The sequence below is a fragment of the Myotis davidii genome, unplaced genomic scaffold (genome assembly GCF_000327345.1).
Source record: "Myotis davidii unplaced genomic scaffold, ASM32734v1 scaffold104, whole genome shotgun sequence".
Lineage (NCBI taxonomy): Eukaryota > Metazoa > Chordata > Mammalia > Chiroptera > Vespertilionidae > Myotis > Myotis davidii.
This window is the reverse complement of record NW_006296625.1, coordinates 143,185-163,521: the sequence shown is the minus strand read 5'-3', so window position 1 is coordinate 163,521 and position 20,337 is coordinate 143,185. Positions and strand designations below refer to the sequence as shown.

Sequence of the window (20,337 nt, the reverse complement as noted above, 5' to 3'; positions counted from 1 at the left end):
GCAGGGACATAGAAAGGGAATGGACTGACTATTCTTGGGCAGGAGGAAAGGGGTGTGGAGATGCGGGAAGAGACTGGACAATAATCGTGCACCTATGGATGAGGACAGAGGGTGGGGAGTGAGGGCAGAGGGTGGGGCGGGAACTAGGGGAGTTATGGGGGGGAAAAAGAGGAACAAATGTAAGAATCTGAACAATAAAGATTTAATAAAAAAATTTTTAAAAAAAGAATACTACTGGTTTGTGTTACAATGCACTGTATGTAAACAGTAATCAGCTATAAGAAGTACAGTTGTTAACTGATCTAATAATAAAACAACATATTTTGAATTTTATTCATTGGCACTTTGTCCTCAATGTTAACATTTTTCTTTTTCTTGAAAGAAACATTAATCATTACAAAACTAGAACCTGTGTTTCAAATAATCTAAAATAAAATAACTTAATACCAATCACTCAAAAGTGAACAGAATAAATTTAACCTGTTCTCATTCCCTTGTTTCATCAAAATAAAGACAGTTATGGCCACTTTTGTTGAAGACATCAGGATTTCTGTAATTCCTAAGGCTATAATATTGAATCAATGACTTCTTCCCTCTAGAAGGCTGTAAAAGGAGAATTCAAGCAATATTTTTCAACTGCTGAAAGCTTAAATGTTTATAAATAGTTAAAAAGTAAATATCTAACAAAATTGAATATGTTTGTTCTACAGGTAGTTCACATTATTATTTAAATCATGTTAATTTTAATCCACATGTCTTCTATTGCCAAAAGGATTTGCAAGAATTCACAATCAAATATATGCCATTAAAATTGTCAGGATAAAACATCATAATCCAAGTAAAGAGATAATAAAATAGTTATACCAGAGAAAAGGATTAAAAACAGCTAGTATAAATTTTGCCAGGCAAGACAAGAAAATGAAGCATAATATATTATATAATCATCATCCAACAAAATAAGTGTAATCACTCAAAAGAGACATTTTTCCAAACAATAATCTTTAAAGATTTTTTTTAATTCTATACAAAAAAAGTAAGTATATTAAAATCTATAAAATTTTGCAAAAATCTATCACATAATCAGTTCTTATTAACTATCAATAGCCAAGGAATAAGTATTAAGCATTCCTCTTATAAAAAATGTTCTTGATGAACTAAAGTATATTTTGTAAGTAAATTACTTCAGTTGGTACTAGGTCACACACAGAAAAGATCAAGGATAAAATGGCTTGTAATTCAGTGGTTTTCAAACTCTTTAAGGTGGAGCCCTGGCAATTCTGTGCTGAGGCCTCCAGGCTGAGCAGGTTGTGATTTTGGAACTCCCCATTCTCAACAGCTTCCCTCTTTTCAACAGAGGCACTTCCACTTTCATACAGTTTAGGCTTCTGCATGAGATTTAAGGCAGTTTCCAAGCTAAATCAGGAACATAAAAAATGGTTATTTTAGGCCATTCAGATTCAACTTCAGGTAGTCTTTATGCAACATGGTTTTTCAACATCACTTAATAATTCTTAAGAAAATCCATTATTGTGTCTATTTTACTGACAAGAGGAAATTAAGGTTTAAAAAAGCACTTTATGAGTAGAGAAGAGGTCATGTTCCTGAAAGGCCAGGTAACGGGGATTTTGAAATCATCAAGGACTGTGTACTGGAGAGTGACAGTGATCCAGGAACAGAGTCTTTAAGAAAGGAGGAGAGTGACCCAGAAGTTGGTAAATGATTGTAGCAACGAGTGGATAGTAACATATGATGGGAAATTCAGTACTGAAGATTTCTAGGAAGAGAAAGAGCTAAGAATATGAAAGCAGCAACAGAGGAGCATGAAGGATATCTATTCTTCTTTCCAGACCAAGGCCCTGAGGGGACAACAGGGGGATGAGAGCATGGAGGGGCATGGGGGGTGGAGGTGAATGGGGAGAAGGACACATTTGTAATTCCTTAACTAATAAAGAATTTAAAGATTTAAAAAATCCTCAGGGAAGAACCAGGTGTCAGAACAAGATTACAGGAACATTCAGAAAATAGGGTGGGGACATGAATTTATATAGATGACGAGTGAAGAAGAGCTGCAGGGGAATGGTGGAAGGGTTTTAGATACTGAGGAGAGGTAGGAGAAGAAGTCAGACAAGAGAGAGGCAGGGCCATAGGAGCTTCTGGTGGTAATTGACATATATAGGAATATGGGCCACAGTAAGATTTTTCTTGATGAGCCCATTCAAGCTGTGAGTATTGAGGAATGGAAGACAAGGGTCTTTAAGGAAGGAGGACTGGAGAATCATGGACATTCGCTGTCCCAACCCATCTCTCCTGCTCACAGAACAGGACACAGACACTATCTAAATTCAAGAGCACCAGGAAACAAAGGGGGAAAACTGAGTATTTGTTAAGCATGGCAGCATCAACCATGGAGCTGTCATACGGAGCTGAAATCGGCCTCTCTGTAATGACCCCACAGCAGTCCTTGCTCTGCATCTTTGAGTAACACATTGCCACTTCATCCCGCCATCCATAAGAGGAAAGTAAGTAATTCTCTCTAAATTCCTCTCACCATTTCTGGCCTGAGAAAATTAGTAACACATTCATCAACCCGTCCTTCCTCCTCAAGACTCTGCAATTTGTCAATGACCATTTTAAAGCATCCAATGGGATCAAAGTCCTTGGTGAAGCAGTGGCCCTAGATCTAACTATAAATTCTTCAATGCAGTCTAATTTCTTTAAAATTTTGCCACATCATTCTGTGCACTGACATTAAATTTGCAGTGAGCCAAATCATGGGCTACTTCTTACACAGTCTGCAGGAAAGCAAAAAACAGTGTTTGTGTTTTATCAAGGATTAGAAATTGACTAATAAAATGTATCAATGTGTTATCTAAATAATTCACTTCTAATAATAAATATTTTTTTTGTTCTGTAAGAGAAGTTGAACATAAGTATAGCAGAACAATGGCTATATAAAGTAAGTTATAATTTATAGTTCTTAAAAATATCAGTTACTTAAGCATTAGCCTGTGTTTTTGGTGTTTATTTTGCTGTGTTTTGTTTTAAGTAAAATGTCTTCATGGAACTACTGAGACTTTCCAAGCACAATGGTTAATCAAGAAAGTGGAAATCAAGTCACTGGGGTTTCCAGTAGCTTTGATTCTCAAGATTGTGTCTCGGGTTTTCTCTTGATCTTAGTGAGAGTTATGATTTTACTTCCTGTCCCTTTGTATACTCTTTTGACACATCAAAATTTACCATCTCATTTTCTAGATCAAAAAATACTTATGAGCAAGGCACTTTGTAACTATGAAAAATAAACTCTACAAATAAAGTTTTCCCTAGACAATAAAGTTTCTTACTTCTTTTCTGGTCTTCAAAGACCTTACATACATAGAGAGAGAGAAAGAAAGAGAAGGAGGGGGAGAATTCATAACCAAGACAAGCATCAAAAGAAAGACAAGCGCCCTGACCAGTTTGGCTCAGTGGATAGAGTGTCGGCCTGTGGACTCAAGGGTTCCAGGTTCGATTCCAGTCAAGGGCATGTAACTTGGTTGCGGGCACATCCCCAGTGGGGGGTGTGCAGGAGGCAGCTGATCGGTGTTCCTCTCACATCGATATTTCTAACTCTCTATCCCTCTCCCTTCCTCTCTGTAAAAGATCAATAAAATATATGCAAAAAAAAATAAGAAAGACAAGCATCAGCAGAGGTAACTAACAGAATCAGAATTTACATTGACTATAATCACAGAAAAGAATATATGGAAGGAGAGAGCTTCAACTTTGTTGAAAAGTACATTACTTGGAAAACAATACTGCTGGGACAAGGCATTCCATATTTTTCCACATTTGGGGTATGATATGAACAATGATAAAGTGTTAATGAGAGGAAGTCACATAACTAAGGAGATAATAGTAGAGAAATTTTACTCAAAACCCAGAATTTGTGCTAAGAGTAGCAGCAGATTTACAAAGATGCTAGTCATGTTATGCTGGCAAGAGTTTGGACTTGGTGTTGAAGAGCCACTAAAGACTTCTGTGGAGATGAATGACATGACAAAGGCATTTTTAAAAAATATTTTTATTGATTTCAGAGAAGAAAGGAGAGGGAGAGAGTGAAAGAAACATCAATGATGAGAGAGAATCATCAGTCAGCTGCCCTGTGCACGCCCCTCACTGGAGATCAAGCCTGAAACCCATGCGCCCTGACTGGGAATTGAAGCCTGACCTCCTGGTTCATAGGTCAATGCTCAACCACTGAGCCACACCGGCTGGGTGACAAAGGCATTTTTAATGACAAATATTATAACAGTTTTATCTAAGAATGGTCAGGGTAGAGACACAATGGCAATAGAGAGAGGAATTAGAAACCCAAAGCTCTAATCCAGTGTGGTGTGACAACAGCCTGGACTATGGAGGAGAGAATAGTGATGGGAGCAAAAAGAAATGTCAGATATAAGAAAGGCTATAAAGGGAGAAATAAAATTCAAGCATTATTCATTGACTGCAAGTGGGAGAAGAATAGAAAGGAGACTTCTAGTTAATGTGGCAGAGTGAGATGCTGAATGAACTAGCCCCTCCCATTTTAACCCCTAAGAAATAAACCATAAACCACAAAATGAAATCCATAGCTGAGCCCAACCAAAGATCAGAGTAGTAATAGGGAGGTGAATCTGAAGGCTTAACAAAATAATTTGGATGAACATTCAAAGTTGCCCTAGGAAGGTCACTGGGAGCTGAAACTGAACCATATTGTACAGCCTAGAATCCGGATGGGATTCCCAGTAGGTAAAACTGATATGCGAAAACCTGCACCCACCAGGTCCTGGGAAGTATCTAACCAGCTTGCCAACTTCCCAGAGCCATGGGTAGAAAACATTTATCTGTGAAAATTATTAAAACCAGGCCCATGACACATACATGTGTCATCTGAATTAAAACAGTCCACATGGAATAGAAACCCCTTTCTGAAACATTGGCTTAAAAACTGAGACCAGTGAAAATCCTTCAGTCCTCCACCTACTAATAGAGCCTCAAAACACATGAAGCAAAAATTTATAAAATTAGAAGAATAAATAATTCCACCGTTATAAAAGCAGAATTTTACACTTCTGTCTGAACAATTTATTGAAAAACTAGTCTGAAAAAAATCAGCAAAGACATGAAAAGATCTAAAAAAAAATACACTATCACATTGATCTGATTGGTATTGATTCAGCTTTTCCTTCAGAAAATATCCCCATGAGTGACACAGAACAGTGTATACTCCATGACCTGTGTTTTGGATATTTATTTTGGTGTGTTTTGTTTTACGTAAAATGCCTTATGGAGCTACTGAGACTTCCTATGCACAATGGTTAAAATGGTCAAGTTAGATAAAATGCAAACAAATCTGTAGGGACAAAAAAAAAAAAAAAAAAACTCAGTGGTTACCTGGGGCAGAAGGAGGGATGAAATGCAAAGGGCATGAGGAGTCTTTTGGAGGTAATAAATTTCTGTCTTTTTGGTGATGGTGGTTTTGTAAATGTATACAACTGTCAAAACTCATCAAGCTATGCGCCTAATGAATGTATTTATTGTACATAAAATAATTCAATAAAATTGATAAGAAAATTAAATAAATTGAATATGTTTAACTTCAAAAGAGCATGAATAGTATGATCCAATTTTTCTAACATTTTAAAAGTTATCTTTCTATTGTGTTATGTATGGGTAGAGTTCCACAGTGACATCCTCAAATTTTATGATGGTAATTCTAGGGAGATGGAAGGTTGGGAGTGAGGAGTTTTTTGCTTTTGATTTTGTTTTTACTATATTGTTTACATTTCTTTTTATGATAGTCATATGTAATTTTCACAAAATCAATAAATTAATTTTGAAAGTGAATTGTTAATGAGAAAACAAAAACAACCACAGTAAAACACTTCTTTTAAAAGGTTGACAGCAAATAGGAGCAAAAAGTTATTATATGATTGAGGAGCATGTTAGAAGAGGTGAAGATTTTTCATAAAAGGGAAGAATCTATAAATATGTAATACAGAGTTGTGGAGGAACCCTGTGCTTTTTCCTCAGAGATTCCTGAACTCTGTCTTCATGCATAGCAGCTAATCAATCTGTGAAATAAATTCATGTCAACATGCAAATAGGTACAAAGATTTTCCATTAGCCCATGTCAATTTCCTCTTAGCTGAAGCCAAGGAGATCCAATGCCTTCTTCTGAAGAAGGAGTAGTAATATTGCAAGGTAGATCATTTTTGCAGCATTATAAAAAAAAGGGATGTAAAATATGGTGTGAAATAGTTACTCATAGATATAATTTTAATGAATCAGTAAATGAAGACAATAGCTTTCTAGCCTCACTTAATTTATACTCCATCAGTAGTTGCATAATCCACCACAGCATATGTCTGGCCCACCTTCAAGCCCTTTAAACGTGTGGTGATTATTTACAAGATGATCAGTTTTTCAAATGACAGGTCCTATATAAAGCACCACAGTACATTGCAGATGAGACTTTACATGTCAGTGCCTATCATGACACCAGGGTACACACTGAGGATGATGCAACTCTATAGCTGTTAAGTCGGAAATCCTGCATAAGATTCTAGCCTTCTAGCAGCTCCTGAAACTGAATCATAATACCCAAGAGTAGTAACAAGGCTCCCATGAAATACCTTATACACCAGGAATAGTTTGCCTTTTAAAATATTTCAATCATCCCCTCCTTGATTTTTATTGTTTTATATATAAAACAAAGGTATAAATCAGTGACAGGAAATTTAAAACCTGACATCTGAGAAATTATGAAAGTTCAATGACAATTAAGAGATTATATTCATAAATAATGCAATAAATATTATCCAGACATTTAAGTAAATGAGGTGGGGTTTTTTTTACTGCATTTTTTTTCAGTGTTATCTAGGAATTGCTCATTCTTAATTAGCTCCTGTAGGTATGCATTTGGAGGGTTTCCAAAATAATCTTTTTGTAATATTATATTTGGACAAAATTTGAAACAGTTGGTGCTGTTGTCATTGGCAACAACAAAACACATAACTCAAGCAGTATCCATAAGGCAAATCTCACAAAATGTTGGGTCACCCTCATGACTCATGAATCCTCATGTAAGGTTCAAAGCTGTGAAGATCATAGCCATGTTAGACTATACCATGACTGGTATAAGGATCTAATAGTGAAATTTCATAGGACACATCTATCTTCAAAGAGGAAAAAAAAGTATGGTTCTGAATTGTCATAATATCGAGAGACTTCTTTGGTTGCACATCAGAAGTTTAAAAAGATGCCTGGGTCCACGCCCAGAGGTTCTGATTTAATTGGTATGAGATGTGCCTGAGCATTAAGATGTTTAAAGACTCTCAGATGATTGTAATATGCAACAGGAATGAGAACTCCCAGGGAAAAGGAAATTCTTCCAGCAAACAGCCTTCAGTTCGAACTGCAGAATCACTCTCCATTATGTCTTCCACCTGCCAGCCTATTCTGCAAACTTTGGACTTGCCAGCCTCCACAATCCCATTGAACCAAGTCTTAAAATAAATATTCTACATACACACATGCTATTGGTTTTGTGTCTCTGGAGAACTCTGACTAATGCAGTTTGGTGACACAATATTATTTTTCATGTAAGTTAGATACATACATTCCCTGTGTCACTCATTTAATATGTGATATCAGGCTCTTCTATTCCAGTCTTCTAGTGGGATCATTTTTCAAATTGCAAGTGTAGTAGCCACTTCTTTCTGCTCCTTTTCTCACCATATTTGTCTTTGCCTTGACTTGGTCGACATTTAATTCAGAAGGTCTTCTTATGACACTATGTCCATATTCAGAAAGATTGTGTACTTGGAAAGTTTATTTCCACCAATCAAATCTTATATTACTCTGAATTATCAAATAAATGGCATATGCAATCAATTTGCTGGAGTACATTTATGTTTTCTAACTCCCCAAGTAATCCAATGGTAGTGTTTAAATAAAATAGTACCTTGTGAAAGAAAAAACTACTTCTCATTATTTAAAGTGTCTGGTTAAAAATGGTTCAGGAGGAACTTTTTACGTCAATACTTTTATTTTCAGATTTAGGAAATATTTCCCAAAAGCATATTTTAAAAAAGCACCTTCTATAACATTTTTATATGCCTATATCTATGGGAATATGTAGAGCAAAACCATTACCTGATCCATGTAAAGTATTTTTTATTTTAATATGATACTTCCTTTAAAATATAGTTTGCAAAGAATAATGAACTTTCAATAAACAATCTCATGGTTGAAAAATGGGACACTTGCTATTCTGCCAACATCCACAGTAACCAAACCAGCCTTATTCACATTCTCCACTAATAGCCAAATGCCCTTCATGAGACAAAATGATTGCTGATAGCAACAGAAATATTTTTAAACCACCCTCTCCTTTTTATTCACATCTGTTTAGTGTTTGAATGAATTTTCATTTTGTTTTAGAAAATGTGCTTAACTGTATATTAAGTAGCTGGGATCTGTGTGTGTGAATGGGCGAGGGAACAGCTGACAGAGTATGTCATGAGACTGTAACATAATACGGTCTCAGTGACCCATGGTGGTCTTTGCCTTGGGGGATAAACTGCAATGGAACTTTTTTATTAGTTTCCCAAGCATAGAAAGTACACATATTTGTGTGCCTTATCATTTTCAAATCATGATGTGCTATTCTTAGAAATACATGCTGCCATTAAAAATAGGTATTTAATTCTTAAGTACAACAGTGACAATTGCCTCTTGACTTTTTTATTATTTGTAAGAACCAAATTTTCTATATGGACAGAATGAAACAACTGAGAAATAAGCTGCTTTTTACAGTTGTCTTCATGAAGCAGTAACTACAACTGATGTTCAGAAAATCTTAAAGTCTCCATAAAACACAAGCTTTTAAGAGAAAACCCCTCTATAAATGTCATCCCAAACATTTCTTTCTCTAAAGGAAAAATGATTTATTTCTCTGAAAATCACTTCTCCTTTAAAGAACATGCCTTAATGCTGGACTTGGACCCCAAGGCTACTGGCCTTAGAGACTATATACTTTGCATACAGCAGTTAATAAGGCTTTTGTCCTAGCAGTTAATAAGGCTTTTGTTCCGAACCATGAGTTCACCTCACCAGCCAGGTTTGTGCCAGTATTTGCTGCCTTTCTCAAGCAGAAAAGCTCTTATGAACTTGAGCTAGGTCATCAGTCCTCAGAACCTCTGGAAGCTGCGGAGTGCTCAATACCTTTTACAGCAATTTCCCATAGAGTGTGGCATTTCACAAAGAAAGATTTGGTTACTATCTTTTCTTTGTTTCTTTGTTTTTTCAGGTGAAAAAGAAAAAATGAAGCCAAGAGTGTTTCTCAGCTGTGGGTATCCCAGCTATCAGTTGTCTTTGATTCCACTTTCCCTCATCACACTCCAAACCCAACCCAAATCTTGTAGCCCCTGTCTTCAGAATGTGTCCCAAGGCCAACTAGTTCATCCACCGCCGCCACTGCCACCCAAGCTCAAGAGGCAACTGTCCCTCTTCAGCACCCACTGCAACAGGCTCTACTTGGTATTCCTGGGAGCATCCCACCCTACGTCTATCCAGTATCCACGCAACAACCAGAGAGATCTTCCTAATGTGAGAATCAGATCATGGCTTCCCATGACCTTCAAGGGTTTTGGTGATGTGGCCCTGCCTATATTTCTTACTTCATCTTCCTCAACTTTTCCCTGATTCACTGCACTTCACCCAAATTGGCTTTCTTTCTGTCCTTTACATATGCCAAGGTTTTCTTTTTTACTGACTCGAGGCTTTTGCAGCAACTGCTGCTTCTTTCTGGGTTTCTTTTGCCCCAGATCTCGCCACATTTGCCTCTTTCTGAAGAGTAATGTCTCAACTCAAGTGTTACTTCCTTAGAGAGGCCCTTTCTCCCCACCCAGCAAAGCAGCTTTCCCCCCATCCCTGTGTCCTATCATCCTACTTTATCTTCTTCACAGCACGGATACTTGAAAGTAGTCTATTCGTTCATTTTTGTGTTTATCACTTCCTTTATATTAGTTATTGTTGCTTCATAATAAATTACCCAAAACTTAGCAACTTAAAACAACTAACGTTTATTATCTCACACAGTTTTTATGAGTTAGGCGTTTGAGAATGGCGTTGCTGGGTTGTTCTGACTCAGGGTCTCACGTGAAGATACAGTTAGATATCAGCCTGGGCTGTGTCACCTGAAGGCTTGACTGGGGCTGGAAAATCTGATTTCAAAACGGTTGACACACAAGATTGTCAGGTTTTTGTTGGTTACCAGGCAGAGGTTTCAGTTCCTATACATGAACTTCTCCAGAAGGCTGCTGGAGTGTCCCTACAGTATGGTAGCTGAATTCTACGAGAGTAAGTGATTGAAAAGAGTGCAAGAAAGAAACCACAGTGTGTTCATGACCTAGGATTAGAGGTACACATGGTCATCCGGCAATATCTTATTGATTACGCAGGTCATCCCTGTTCCGTGTGGGAAGGGACTGGACAAGGACATGAACACCAGGAGGCACATCACTGGAGGTCCGTGTTGGAGTCTGGGTACCACTCTCTGTATATCACAGACTCTTTCCTATTCAACAATATCCTTGCGGCCAGGAAAGTACCTGACACTCAATGAATGTTTGATTAATAGGAGGCTATCTGGTAAGTGGCAGATTTGAGTCTCAGTTCCTGAGTTTGTGTTCATACATGTGTGTGGCTAAAAACTGGAAGTCAAGGATCTGGGTTCCTGTCTAGCTTTGTTCCTACTTAGTCATCTGATCTTGGATAAATCACTTAATCCCCATGATCTTTAATAGCTTTATCTATAAAAGAGAAGTAATACTTGCCCTGACTCATTCACATATTTATTATAAACAATGCAATCGAAACAATTCAACTGAGGTTCAAAACCAGACTCCAGACTCAAATCTTGTGGTTTTTTAAAGTACGTTCTATTAGTCCCAGCCTTTTATTTTCTCTTTGATAGAACAATTAGGTTAAATTACATAATCTATAATGTACTTCCAACCCTCAGATTCTGCAGTTTTTATGGCTAAAGCAACAATTACATGATATTAACTTGAAGGCATTTTAAGAAACAGTGATGTGCGGTTTAGCTAAGGAACATCATTATTATTGCCAAAAGAGTTAAAATACAACTCTGTCTGTCACCAGAGCAGCTGTAAGGTGTTCTGATTTAGGATCTGGGCCCAGCCAGCATGGTAATGCCACACATTGTTAGGAAGGGCCCAGCGGGCAGTTGGAGGTGGGACTGGCAATTACTGGCAAGCCTGACCTGAGCAATTAGGCTGCTGCTCTCCCTGTTTCAGCTGGTTAACACTTTGCTGTTGGCCTGTGAGGTTTCTGACTTGAGTTCCCAGAGAATTCAAATAAGGGGGACATTTTTCACCAGGGCCCCAGAGGGCACCCTTGCACCTTTCTTTAAAGTCTAAATGAAGGGAAAACAGCCCCAACTACAGGTCAACCTTGATATAGAATATTGTGTATACTATAAATACACACTTTTCCCTTGGAATTCTAGTCAGCTGCCCTCAGTTCCTGCATATACTCCCAGATCTAAGCCAAGAAACATTTTCCCCCTCGAAACTGTAAGAAGTTGTGCAGCAGCCACCAAATCATTAAATGCTAAGACTGCTAGCTCAGTCCTCACTGCTTTGGCTTTAAAACTTGTTTAGTAAAGGTCAGTAGAAATTGAGACGACAACACCTACCATATTTTTTACTTCAGTCATGTCTGTTTCTTCAATATCATTTTCAAAACTAAGATTTGTAGGTTTTGTAAAAACAATGTATTCATATGGCATAGAGACAGTTTAACTTGTAGATCTCTCATTGATTGCTTTTCTTACTAAAAACAGCTTTAATTTTGGGCAAACATAACCCACTTGATCCTTATAGTAGACAAGATAACTAGCAGTCTATATGTATGGATGGGACTTTTCAGTTTGGGGTTTATATTGAGACAAAAATGGACATGTCTGAAAAAATTTTAATGTTTGTATGTCATAAGAATATCACATTTCCCAGGCTTCTAAGACCTCAAAAAATGACTTTCACTTGTGTTTAGAATAAAGTCTGGAATGTAAAATTTTGAACAATGATGTAACTGATATGTTTGAACAACCATCTGTAGGCAAGACAAAGTGTCATTGATTTGTTTGTGGAACTGGACCATTTAAAGTAAAGTCTGAGGATCTTTAGTGGCTTATTTGTCAGCATTCTTACCAGTTTGTCAGTTTATAATAAGCTTAATACATCCAAGCATATTAGCACAGCTCGGGGCCTAGGACACTAAAGAAAACATTAGGATTCAAAACAATACAGAGCAATGCTACCAACTGCATTGCATTACATGATTTAAATCTTTGACGCTTAATCCTTCAAAGCCACTTCGAACCATGTGCTACAGCCACCAAGAACGTTGAATGAAAAAACCTCAGGAGATTAAAGAGTCATTTCTACTAGAGAGAAACATATTTTCTCAACTGTTCAGGTTTCAATGGAGAGAGATCTTCCTTAAACCCTCCTCCCTCTTTCCTATATCCCTTTTACCCAGAGAGGTAGACTAGTTAATGGGGTTGGGAAGTCAATAATAAATTTGGCAAGCTTAGCTTGGTTCCACCCTCCATCATCTTTAGGAGAAGGCCCTCTGCTTCTAGGTCTGTAAATTCTACCTGGCAGCCCCCACAGCTTTGCAAACAGGGTAATCAGGTCTCTGAAGGTCAGTTAGCAGGACTATTTACCTCTCATAACCTTGCCAATACTTTGGGTTCCCATCTGTCAATCTTTATCTTCCTTCTCAAGGCCCCAACAGTTTTCACCAATGAATAACCTAATTAACAGAAAACTCCTGGCAAGTTTCTACACACCATGTCCCTGAACTGAGCCAATATTTGCAGCTATACACCAGCTTTGAAGAAATATACATACTAAAAAGGTAGTTAAGGTTAAGACAAGAAAATCCCCTGATGCTATGTTAAGTGGAAAGAGTAATGTAAGCATTTCTATATTTTAAACACTGAATTAAGCACCCAAGTAAGTCAAATTTTGTATTTTTATTGACTTTTATACAATACTTTATCATGTTTTAATTAGTTTTCTTCCTACAGAAATAGGTTGTATCAGATTTTCAAAGCAGTAGGTGTCCTAAGCAAATACTTCCTGCTTTGCATACAACCACAGCAATTTTTCTATACAATATATTGCTCCTCTCTATCATTACTTAAATTTAGATTATTAAATGGAAACTTAGAAGTGAAGTAAAATTTATATTTAGCCCAAGAGCCAATTCAGAGAAAAAAGTATGTATAGACAGCAAAATAGTTGTTTTATAATCAGCAAGTGCATTCTCACAATTATGCATTTATTTATTTTATTCAGTCACCATAGAGGGAATGAACCTGCTAGTCTTTTTTCCTTATCTGTGTTTCTTTCACTTCTTCACCACACACTGTGTCCTATGCTTTGAAATCATGGTCAAAAGCCCCACTTCCCTAGTGACAGCCACTGTTGGGGACTCCGACCTGCACTGGAAGAAGTTGGCCTGGGATTACGCAAGTCTTTGAGAGCTTCCTCAATTCAAGCGTACAAGTGAGTCCATGAGCATACTATGGTTTGACTTTATTATTTTTGTTTTCTATTCCTGTGATTAGATTGATATCTATATCGTGAAACTAGGAGAATTGCATACATGTCATTAAGGTGGACTGCTCATGGTAGTACATTAAAATGAATAGACAACCCAAGTGCTCCTATTAAGGTTCTCAATGTATTAATAACTTCACATTTCTAGTGTATACTTTGTCCTCAGGCTAGTTAGAAACGTTCAGTCTCTTCTGGTACCCATACATCTTGAATCTGTGAAAAGAGGTGTGTGTGTGTGTGTGTGTGTGTGTGTTGGTGGGGGGGGGGGGGGGGGTGCGCGCACGCGCAAGGAATAGGTGTGAATTGGGGATACTCTAATTCACACAATTTAAATGCCTTTCCAGCTTCTGCAATCCACCTGAGTATCTAAATCTATGTTCTCAGACTTAACTTGACAATCCTGAGAGACTCCTCATTTATTTGCTTTCAAGGCACTCCTGTCTTTTGAGTTCCTCAGGAAACAACTTGATTCATTTCTTAACCGCCACTACAGCTCTCTTTTTCTTAACTTTTCAGGATATAAAAAGCAAAGGCAATAGATCTACACCTCTGAAACTACTTAAGGATTTTAAAATTACAATAGAGACCGAGAGGAAATCTTTAACATAATTTGTTCCAAGGGGAAATGAACAGGATGTGGCAGGACCCAGCATGAAATGGAATGAAAGGGGAAATGAACAAATGGAAGATGTTTTCTGGATTAAACAGTGAAAGTAGAAATGAGGTGACAAAGACCTTTCATCAGAGAGTTAAATGATTTTTAATTTACTTGGACTCCAAGGAGAAACAGGAAAGCAGTTATCCATTTGCTTCACAGTGCCAAGATTTTCATCTCTTTCATTTTATGATGATTATTTATTGTAAAAGGAGTATTAAAACAACATTAAAGGAATTCCTAAACATGAAAAACACTGTTTTCCATTATCCTAGCACAAGGCACTTGTGTCACTTCCCTGAACCATCCATCCTCTTCTATCCTCAAACAAGCTCAGGTGCCCATTTAAAGCTCCTCTGTTTATTTTTGCAAATTTGTTGAGCAGAGCTTAGATATTTTACTCTCCATTGTATGCTCAGCATCGAGTATAGTGTGTGACACAAAGTACATATTCAATATATATTTTTGAATAAAATATGAATAAATAAATATTTCTCTCAATTATTTACCTTTGAAACCCACATGTCTTCAGGTCTCCCACTTTGTAGGTACAAATGACAACATCTCCAGGGGTCCTCAAACTACGGCCCGCAGGCCACATGCAAATACAAATATTGTATTTGTTCCCGTTTTGTTTTTTTACTTCAAAATAAGATATGTGCAGTGTGCATAGGAATTTGTTCATAGGTTTTTTTTTTAAACTATAGTCAGGGCCTCCAACGGTCTGAGGGACAGTGAACTGGCCCCCTGTTTTAAAAGTTTGAGGACCCCTGATCTAAACCATTAGACTGATTTTTATTAGCTCTAAGGCCTCACCTGCTCCTGCAAAAGTTCATGGTTTCTAAAACGTCTCTCCTAAATATTTAAATTCCTAAAATTCTCCGGGTCTCTGCTGCCCCAAAGTGCCTTTCTCCAATCAGCAGTCCCAAGACAATGCCACCTGGAGGGAGAAAAAGAGCCCCTTCTTTCCTCTCCCCCTCCTTCCCCTTCTTGCCCCACAGCAAGACCCCTCAGGCCTGAAATATTACAAAGCTTAACAATGACTTCTTCCCCATGATAAACACTTACTGGCAGGTGTGAGTGAATTGATGAGCCTCATATAAGTCAAAAGGGAAGACAGTGTCTTCGAGCACACTTCCAGCTTTTACATTTGTAAATGTAGGAAACCAACATCAGACATGTGTGACCTGTTGGGGTCTTTGGTTTCTCTTGTTTTGTTTTATTTTCTTATCACTGTATTTAACCAAAACGTTGGAATTTTCTTGTATGATCCCTTGTTATTTCTGGAGATCCCATAGCTTTCTGGTCCCCTTCAGATATGAGAATAGCATCATTCAATTTTCATTGTAAATTCTGCTCTCATATTTTCCCTTCCCGCTGATCAGGCTTATTCTTTGGCTTGTGGGACCTGTAATCGCTCTCTTACCAGTCCCACTCTTTTTCCTGTAAGTGTCATGGGAGAAGAAGAAATAGAAAAAGTGGCAGGGGTCTGACATTGTTGGTTGCCTGTCAATGGGAGAAGGTAGCCCTAAAGTCTAGTGACTAGGAGCTTCAACCAATATGACAGCCGCTGAATAGATATTGGCATGACTTTTGAGGTGCAATTTTCACCTTCACCTGGCCCTTCTCCTTTACTGAAGAACCCTTCATAGAGGACCAAGCCCATCTCCTCATTGCCCACACCAGGGATCCAAACCCTTTTCTGAGAGGGAGCATTCTTCGCCTGTTCAGCAGATGCCAAAAACTCATCTTCTGCCTCTTTCTCAAACTTTTATGTACCTTCTTATTGAGCCACAGGAACCCCTGAGGTCCTTAGGCGAGACCCTTGATGGATTGGGAACCTGCCCCCATTTTCTTTCCGTGTATCTAAAGCCAGGGTTGCCACACACGCCATGATCAGCTACTCTGGTGAGGTCTCTGCCTGATGAAATCATCAGGTGATAATTAAGCACTGGTCTTGTTCACATTTGACCCCTAACTGTAAAGAACACATATCAGCCCTGTCCAGTGTGATTAAATGGTTAGAGCTTCACCTGAGCACTGAAGGGTCAAGGTTTCAATTCCTTTCCTCAACTTGGAGCCCTAATCATTTTTGTTATCACCATCCTCATAGCTAACTTCTATGTGCACAAAACTGTTCTGGTCACTTTATATGTATTAGCTCATTTAATCCTCACAGCCACCACATTTTACAGATGAAGAAACAAAACCACAGAGTTTATGGAATCTACTGAAGATTCAATACCAGAAAGTGGGCAACCAGGAATCAAACCCAGTCCATCTTGCTCTAAATCCCAAGTTTTTAATGACGGTAAAAGACAGTCTCCAATTTCAAAGTTTTCTCACTATTTCTAGGACTTTGAGAAAAGTCCTATTCAACGTCTTCTTCTATGCACATGTTTATGTGGTTATATAACTCATGTTTCCCAAGACCATGTGTAGGAAATATACACACTAAAGATGTTCTGGAGAGATGAGTTTTCTCCCATTTAATTCAGGAGCCACAAGCTTCCTCCATTATCCTCTCCTCTGCTGTCCAATTCCATTCTCTTCTGGCCATAGCTTATGTCCCTGTGATAGATGTGATTCTGGCCTCACTTCTATACTAACCACTACTGCTTTGAATAGGAAAAATGGTCCTCCTCTTGACATTATTAAAACTTCTTTTTAGAACACAGAACAGGGAGTTTTTACCTCTTTATATTACATCCCTGCACGTACACACACACACACACACACACTCACTGTTCAACTCATTCTTTGATTTCCTTTTAGTTTTCAGCTTTACTCCAAACTTGGCACAAGTCCTTAGAAATGGGGGGAATGCCTATAAAAGAGGTCATGCTTGAAGAAAATACCAAGTGATAGTTGTTAGTGTTCTCAAAATTGAAAACAAAAATCCTATACTCATCCATTACCCCTGCCCACCCACTCTCACCCCCTTCCCTAAGTTTTGTCAGTAACTCTATCATGATACTCTCGTGTCTATCTGCTAAACTTTTCAATGGCAACATGCAGCCCCTGTGCCCTCTTCATTCCACCTTCTCCATCTTTATTGCAAGTCTCAGTGATTGGAACCAACCATGAACCCCTATGTTCAACCACTGCCTCTCTGGAAAACTATTCAAGTTCCCATGGAAATAGAATCCCCAGCAGCACCCCTTCCTTCTCAGTCTATCCAAAATATGAAGAATGTTTATTGAATATCCTGAATTCCAAACAGCAACACAGCTAAAGGCCATACTCAGAGCTGTGGCTGAGCTTTCACCTTAAAGAAAACACTGTGCTCTGCTCTTATCATCATTTCAGGCTAATCTTCCATGTATCAACATGTCTTTCTAGTTTTTATTTTAATAGTTGCATAAGATTGCATTACACAGATTAAAAATAATTTATATAACTATTCTTTTATTGCAGAACATTTAAGATTTTTTTTGTCCAACTTGAGTTTATCTTCACTAAGGAAAAAAAATACTACCATGGTATCTTCAAAATGAGAAATTATTGGAATATCATCAATTCTGGCTCTCTGGAAAAAGAATTGTCTCTATGAAGTAATAATTTTCTACAGGATCTCAGAGTATCTGCTAGTAACTTCCAGGCACTCTAACCAAGTCTGTAAAACTATGTGTGGTATGTTAAAAGTTAGCTACCTGTTAATAATAAACTTACAAACAAGAATTTTTCACACTCTGTTCATTTGCGAATTCAGGACCCATAAAAAGCCTAATAACTTTGGAAATTGCTTAATGATCCAAATATTCCTAGAATTTTCACAATGTATTATGATGTTTTATTATAAATCTTAACTTTGGAAAAGGAGGTATGACGATGGCTTTTGCACAGTAATGCTGCTACCACCCGAGCATTGACCCTTCTCCCCAACTGCCCTGAGCTTTTGGTGTTGAATGACTAAGGAATCCAAATAAACACAACAGGAAGCTCAGCAATGAAAGGCTTCACTGAGCGAAAGGCACCTGGCCCCTGGGTCCAAGGCTGGAGTCTGGAAACCTGAGGAAACTATGGAGAAAGGGGATGAAGCTGAATCTTCCATGGATCACATGTTGAGATCTGTGGTGTAGAGATCCAAAAAAGTATAGCTTGAAAAGCAAGGCTGAGGGCAAAATTCCATGCAAAAGGTGAGGGTGAAACTGGAAGAGCATGCAATGGGGTCAGAATTCAAAAGAATGAGTTAGTCAGAACAGAATGTTCAGAACAGGTACAAGAAGTAGATTTAAAGTAGGTGCAACAACTTCAAAGGACCATAGCTTGGCACTCTATTAACAAGTGTAATTACAGACCAATGATAATCTATTTACCTAATAATAACATGAAGGTGCTTGAAGAACTAAAAAATGTTTCCAAATGATAAAAAAATACTTTATCTCATCTAAGATGCTACCTTGTGTAAGATGCATTGAATGCTTTAAGTGAAATTTTAATCTGAACAAATGTAAAAACTAAACTTAAAAATAAAAACAGGAGAATATATAGGAGAATATTTCCACAGTTTTGGTCAAGGAAGAGACCTTTAGGTAGGTAGGAAATTTATGGGGGAAAACACTAATATCTAACTGCTTTGTTATTACCTAATAATAACCCTATATTAGAGTAACTAGATTATCATTGGTCTGTAATTAGCTTGTTAATAGAGTGCCAAGACATGGTCTTTGAAGTTGCTTACCTACATTATACTTCTTATACCTGTTTTAAAATGGTCCCTAAAAATACTACATGTATTGTTTTAGTTAGGTTGGGCTACATCACAATGACCGCAAATTGACCCGCAAATCTCCTAAGTGTGACCTTCTCCTCACATCCCAGAATGATGCCCTCAGGAAGCTTCCTCATTCTTGGAGCAGGCACCCTCTGAACCTCTGCGCCTCCCAGGCCACTGCAACAGGGAAGAGGTGGTCATCTAGGCAAACTGAATTGCAAGGAAAGCTGGGGACTCTAGGGAATGACAATGAATACTGTGAACACTCTCTCTGGCCTGGAAGTAGTGGATCAAAAGGCTTCATTTATGTAGATAACAATCCTTCCAAAGACCATGCGTGTTTTCATTGGAAACAACCGATGAAGAAGTCAACAGACTCTGGAATTGACATCTGTGTTTCAACATTTGCCCAAGAAAAATAAGTAGCACCTTTATAATGACATACTCCTGTGTAAAATATCAATTATGATTAATTTAAAATAATATCGTTGGACATAATAATTGCCTTTAAAGTAGTATAGACAAAGTATTTAGAGTATTTAGAACTGTATAATAACTGCTATGCATGAGCCCTCTTTCAGATCAGAAACTTTAAACATTTAGACCTGAAGCACACCAAATCAGGGAGACATAAGACAAGGCTGCTGTATCCACGGGCCCACGGAGTGTCATTTGTGTTTTCTGCATGTGAGCGGTGTGATGCAGGGTCATTCAAAATGAGAAAGGTGGACTTTTCCCCGGAGTTGTGCAATACAGCAGCCCCAAGCAAAAAGCTGGGAAAATATTCATTTAAATCTTTATTGGAAAACATTTGCCTTAGGAACTGTCATTAAGCACTCTCAAGAAGAGAGCAAAAGTGCAGATAAATTAGAGAGAATTTTTGTCTAAAGCCTTCTGTTGGAGATCAGGTAAAAAAAACAACAACAAAAAAAACCTAATAACATAATTTAGCTGCTGGGCTGAAAATGTGAGTAAGCATAGAAATAAATGAAAAAAGAAACACAGGCACCAGAGCTTTGGAACTCAGCCAGGAGAGTGGAAATTCAAACAGCAGAGAACTATTAGGACTTCTGAGGCTTCTCCACAAGAATTTGACCCGTTCCTAGATTGCTCCCACTACTTCTCATTATTCTGTCTTAAGTCTGCTTTAGTTAGGTTGGGCTACACTAATTTTTTTATACTCAAAGAATAAAGATTTTAATTAAGCATTGTAAGTTTCATAGTCTTCAACACACCACACTACAACCCATCTACCATTAGTCAAACAATCAAATTAGTCCACAGCCTGT

At 37.8% G+C, this 20,337-nt stretch overlaps 1 long non-coding RNA gene across 2 annotated transcripts; it reads left to right on the top strand.

Annotated features, from left to right (window-relative positions):
- Positions 1–9,225: 9,225 nt before the first annotated feature.
- LOC107184423 lies at positions 9,226–20,032 on the top strand. Of its 2 annotated transcripts, none has more exons than XR_001515252.1 (4): positions 9,226–9,370; positions 10,485–10,674; positions 13,516–13,622; positions 19,156–20,032. It is a non-coding gene; the product is annotated as an uncharacterized LOC107184423 (long non-coding RNA). The 2 variants fall into 2 exon arrangements; XR_001515251.1 differs by lacking the exon at positions 19,156–20,032 and adding an exon at positions 14,193–14,663.
- The last annotated feature ends 305 nt before the right edge of the window (positions 20,033–20,337 follow it).